A 6,029-nucleotide genomic window follows, 5' to 3' on the forward strand; every position below is an offset into this window, starting at 1 on the left:
ACACTAGCAGGGTCACTGCTGCTAGCATCTCTCTCTCTCTCTCTCTCTCACACACACACACACACGGATTTGCTGCCGTAGGCCCTGAATGCTGACAGAAGTGACTCACTGCCCCTGGCCTTCTGTTACAAGGGAATATCCTTGCTGTCTCTGAGCACCTGGGAGAATGTTCTCAATGTCACCAACTATTGCCAGAAGTCACATCCACTACTTCACATGTACCTTGTTATGCTTCCCCCACCCCCCACCATGGCACATTGGTTGGCAGCACTGGTATGGTAGCAAAAGAAAAGAGTGGAAACAAAAACAAGACAAAGAAAGAAAGTGGCTTCAGACAAGAGATCACATAGAACATAGAACAGTACAGCACAGAACAGGCCCTTCAGCCCACAATGTTGTGCCAACCATTGATCCTCATGTATGCACCCTCAAATTTCTGTGACCATATACATGTCCAGCAGTCTCTTAAATGACCCCAATGACCTTGCTTCCACAACTGCTGCCGGCAACGCATTCCATGCTCTCACAACTCTCTGCGTAAAGAACCTGCCTCTGACATCCCCTCTATACTTTCCACCAACCAGCTTAAAACTATGACCCCTCGTGCTAGCCATTTCTGCCCTGGGAAATAGTCTCTGGCTATCAACTCTATCTATGCCTCTCATTATCTTGTATACCTCAATTAGGTCCCCTCTCCTCCTCCTTTTCTCCAATGAAAAGAGACCGAGCTCAGTCAACCTCTCTTCATAAGATAAGCCCTCCAGTCCAGGCAGCATCCTGGTAAACCTCCTCTGAACCCTCTCCAAAGCATCCACATCTTTCCTATAATAGTGTAGCCCTGTTCTCTGCCTCCACTTTGAACCAGATTGAGGGTAGACTAACAGAGCAGTTATTGTGGATGTGAGTTTGCGCGCTGAGCTGGAAGGTTCGTTTTCAGACATTTCGTCACTTTTTTTTAAATTTAAAAAAATATACTTTATTCATAGAATGTACAAAAAAAAACATTTATACACCTACCCAGTCATGCAAGCCACTCCGGGTTACCCGGGGGTACGTACACCAACTAAAAGGAAAAAACAAAACAGAGGAAACAAAAAACAAAGCAAAGAAACCACCCTGGCAGTCGTCACCCCGCACAGTCCCAGTTGGCCCCCTGACCAGTTGGAGAAGGCGCCAGCTAGGCCCAGTTACAAGATAGGGTTCTTTTTCCTATTCTGGACGAGGGGTTTCATACCGTGGTCTTTCCCCACCGCACCTTGGCGGCGGCTGCCCCAAGCTTTAGCACGCCCCTCAGCACGAAGTCCTGGACCTTGGAGTGCGCCAGTCTGCAACACTCGGTCAGGGTCAGTTCTTTCAGCTGGCAGACCAGTAAGTTGCGGGCAGACCAAAGAGCGTCTTTCACCGCATTGATGGTCCTCCAGGCGCAGTTGATGTTGGTCTCGGTGTGCGTCCCCGGAAACAGCCCTAAAAAGCACGGAGTCCCGCGTCACGGAGCTGCTCGGGACGAACCTCGACAAATACCACTGCATCCCCCTCCAGACCTCCTGCGCATAGGCACACTCCAGAAGGAGGTGATCGACAGTCTCGTCCCCCCCGCAGCCACCTCGAGGGCAGCGTGCGGTGGTGCAGAGATTCCGGGCATGCATAAAGGATCTCACTGGCAGAGCCCCTCTCACCGCCAGCCGAGCAATGTCCTTGTGCTTGTTTGAAAGTTCTGGCGATGAGGCATTCTGCCAAACGACTTTAGCAGTCTGCGTGGGGAACCACACGACGGGATCCACCCTCTCCTTTTCCCGAAGGGTCCCGAGGATACGACGTGCTGACCACTGCCTGACGGCCTTGCGGTCAAAGGTGTTTCCTTTCAAAAATTTCTCCATGAAGGACAGGTGGTACGGAACGGTCCAACTACTCAGAGCGTTCCGCGGCAACGAGGCCAGGCCCATCCTTCGCAACACTGGGGACAGGTAGAACCTCAGTAAGTAGTGACACTTGGTGTTTGCGTACTGAGGATCTACGCACAGCTTGATGCAGCCGCACACAAAGGTAGCCGTCAGGGCGAGGGTGGCGTTCGGTACGCCCTTTCCCCCATTTCCCAGGTCTTTGTACATGGTGTCCCTGTGGACCCGGTCCATCCTCGACCCCCAAATGAAGTGGAAGATGGCCCGGGTGACTGCAGCGGCGCAGGTCCAGGGAATAGGCCAGGCCTGCGCCACATACAACAGTACCGAAAGCCCCTCGCACCTGACAACCAGGTTCTTACCCGCGATGGAGGGGGACCGGAGCGTCCACCTGCCCAGCTTCTGCTTCAATTTGGTGATACGCTCCTCCCAAGTCTTAGTGCACGCCCCAGCTCCACCAAACCAAACACCCAGCACCTTCAGGTAGTCTGTCCTGACGGTGAAGGGGATGAAGGAGCGGTCGTCCCAGTTCCCAAAGAACATGACCTTGCTCTTACCCCTATTGACTTTGGCACCCGAGGCCAGTTCAAACTGGCCGCAGATGTCCAGTCTACTCACTGACCGACAATCGGTGCAGAAGACGGCGACATCGTCCATGTACAGGGAGGTCTTGACCTGAAGGCCTCCGCTGCCTGGGATAGTCACGCCCTTCAGGCTCACGTCTTTCCTGATGGAGGCGGCGAAGGGCTCCACACAGCACACGAACAAGGCAGGAGAGAGCGGGCAGCCCTGCCTGACTCCAGATCTAACAGGAAAACTGTCTGATTCCCACCCGTTGATCGAGACTGCGCTAACGATGTTGGCGTAGAGCAGCCGGATCCAATTGCGGATGCCCTCCCGAACCCCAATTTGGAGAGGACGTCCCTCATGTAAGCATGAGAGACCCTGTCGAAGGCCTTCTCCTGGTCCAGGCTGACGAGGCAGGTGTCCACCCGCCTGTCCTGTACGTAGGCGATCGTATCCCTGATGAGCGCGAGGCTCTCAGCAATCTTCCTGCCTGGCACAGCACAGGTTTGGTCAGGGTGAATCACTGACTCTAGGACAGACCTGACCCGGTTGGCTATGACCTTGGCCAGGATTTTGTAGTCCACGTTCAATAATGAAATGGGACGCCAATTCTTAATTTCTTCCCTCTCCCCCTTCCTCGTGTAAATGAGGGTGATGATGCCCTTCCTCATGGACTTGCACATTTCCCCTGCCCGAAGCGCGCTATCGTACACCTCCAGCAGGTCTTGGCCGACCAGGCCCCACAGAGCGGAATACAGCTCGACCGGTAAGCCATCGCTTCCGGGAGTCCTATTCCTCCCCAAGGACTTGAGGGCTCTGACCAGCTTGTCCAGGGATATCGACCGGTCCAGCCACTCCCTCGTGCCGTCGTCCAAGACCTCCGTGATAGACGACAGGAACGACTCGGAGGCCGTGCTGTCCGTGGGCTTCGTGTCGTACAGTCCGGCATAGAAGGATCTGCTGATCCTCAAAATGTCGGGCTGCGACGACGTCACCGAGCCGTCATCCTCCTTCAGCCGGCTAAGCACAGAGCTCTCTTTGTGCACCTTCTGAAAGAAGAAACGCAAGCATGTCTTGTCCTGCTCCACGGAGCGGTCCCTGGACCGGAAGATTATCCTGGAGGCCTCCGCGGCGAAGAGCGAGGCTTGCTGGCCCCTCACCTCGCGGAGGTCCTCCGTGACATCGACCCCCATCAACTGCAGAAGGAGCAGGTTCTGCACCCTTTTCTGGAGTTGCGACAGCTTTCCCCGCCTCTCTCTTGCCTTCTGAACACCCTTGAGGGCAAAGAACCTCTTGATGTTCTCCTTCACCGTCTCCCACCAGTCGCCTGGACACTCAGAGGGATTTCACGGTTCTCCAACCGGCGTACTCCCTCTTAAGCTCCTCGACGTTCTCTGGGGTCAACAGAGTCGTGTTGAGCTTCCACGTCCCCTTGCCTGCCGGCTGGTCGTCCTGTAGGTGACAGTCGGCCAGCAGGAGGGAGTGGTCAGAGAAGAACACCGGCTCGACGCCGGTGGGCCTGACCGAGAATGTCCGTGACACAAACAGGAAGTCTATCCTTGAGCGGATAGACCCGTCTGGCCGCGACCAGGTGTACCTCTGCTGCGCTCTGTCTGCAGGGGTGCTGAAGACGTCGAGCAGCTTGGCGCCCTTCACCGTGCCCATCGGGAATCTGGACGTGATGTCCAGTTGACTCCCCCCACCCGCTGTCCCCACGCCGGATCTTCCATCTGCATCAATGATGCAGTTGAAGTCTCTGCCTAGGATGACCGGCCTGGGACGTAGCCAGCAGGGGTGGAAGCCGCTGCAGGACGGCCAACCGCTCACTCCGTACCGCTGGGGCGTACACATTGATCAGCCTCAGGGGAGCGTTCCTATAGGTGATGTCAGCCACTAGGAGGTGCCCCCCCACCACCTCCTGAACTTGAGAGATGGTGAAGTTGCGCCCCTGCAGCAGAATAGCCAGATCCGAGGAGCGACAGTCGTTACCCCCCCGACCAGATCGAAGGCCCACAGGTCCAGGCGCCGGACCATTTCCCGTACCTGCTGAGGTGCGGTATCCCACACTCCTGCAGAAACAGGAGGTCCGCCTTGATGGTGGTCAGGTAGGCCAACGTGGACACACATCTTGCGGTTGACTTGACGCTGCGCACATTAATGCTCACAACTCATACCCCCATTGTGGGCAGTGACCGCAGTACCCTCCCCAAGTCCAAGGTCCAGCCCCTCCATCTGTCCCTTCATGCCCATTGCCCGGGCTAACTGCTGGACGCTGTCCGGGCTCAGGAAACCATCCGTGCTGCCTTCCGGGTGGCATCCTCCCGTCAGGGGTGCGGAGGCAGGAGGGTCCGGCTCCGGGCGCGCTGTTTTCTCCTTCCCGCCTGGAAGTTCCGGGTGGCCCTCCAGTGCTCCAGCGGCACTTGACTGGGTGTCGGAGGGAGCCTCAGGACGCCTCCTGTCACCTGGAAGCGGGGTGCTGCTTTCCTTCCCCCTCAAGATCTTTAACTTCTGCTTCGGGTGGGCCCTCTCCAAATCTCCCTCGTCAGAGGAGCTCTTATAGCCCCCCTGTAGCTGCCTCTGGCCACCTGATGGTTGCGGTTCCTCGGCCCGTCGACGCACCTTCCTCCTCGCTTTCCGGACTGTTGTCCACTCCCCTGGGTCGCCTGTCGCCGCCTCCATCGACTCCGGGTTGTTTGGGGGGGGGGGGGGGGGGGGGGGGGGGGGAGGAAAATCGGAGCCTGCAGGGGTGCTTTGCTGGCCTCGGGCCCATCCTGCGGGGCTGGGCCCTCCTGCACATTAGTGGGGTCCTTGCTGGGCCCTGGTGCCTTCCTCTCCTCCAGGGGGCCTGGCCCCGCATTGCCCCTGCCCGCGACCTGGGCGTTGGTGGTCCCCCGCTGCGGGCATGCCCTATAGAGGTGGCCCGCTTCCCCGCAAAGGTTGCAGCTTTTCTCTTGGGGGCAATCCTTTGCAAGGCGTCCCTCCTCCCTGCAGATGGTGGCTTTGCAGTCGGCCACCACGTGACCTGACCTACCACAGGCATGGCAGGCTTTAGGTTGCCCTGCATAGGTCAGGTAGCCCCTGCTCCCACCGATCACGAAGCTGGACGGTGGGTATACGACATTCCCGTCCGCGCCTATCCTCGATGCCAAAGGGGTCCATGATGTCAGTTAGGCCCCCCTTCCACCTTCACATACCTTCCGAGGAAGGTCAGGACATCAACTGCTGGCACATGCGGGTTGTACATATGTACAGTCACCATACGGCTCCTCTGTGCTGGCATCACGAACAGCGGGACAGCGGTCAATACAGAGAGGGGGCCCTCACCTCCTTTCTCCTTGAAAACCTCCAGGAAGCGCTCGCAAAGCTTGGCACTCCTGAAGGTTACATCGTAAAAACCTCCTCCGGGGAATTCCTGCAGGCAGTAAATGTCCGCAGCAGCGAACCCACAACTGTCCAACAGGACCCTCTTCACGAAGGTGGTGTGGTCCACAGGTGCACCTTCATCCACCTTCTTTACGGAAACACGGATGGTGTTCCGGACCCCCTGACCTGGGGCACGAGCAC

Source organism: Stegostoma tigrinum, chromosome 15 (genome assembly GCF_030684315.1).
Source record: "Stegostoma tigrinum isolate sSteTig4 chromosome 15, sSteTig4.hap1, whole genome shotgun sequence".
NCBI classification, from domain to species: domain Eukaryota; kingdom Metazoa; phylum Chordata; class Chondrichthyes; order Orectolobiformes; family Stegostomatidae; genus Stegostoma; species Stegostoma tigrinum.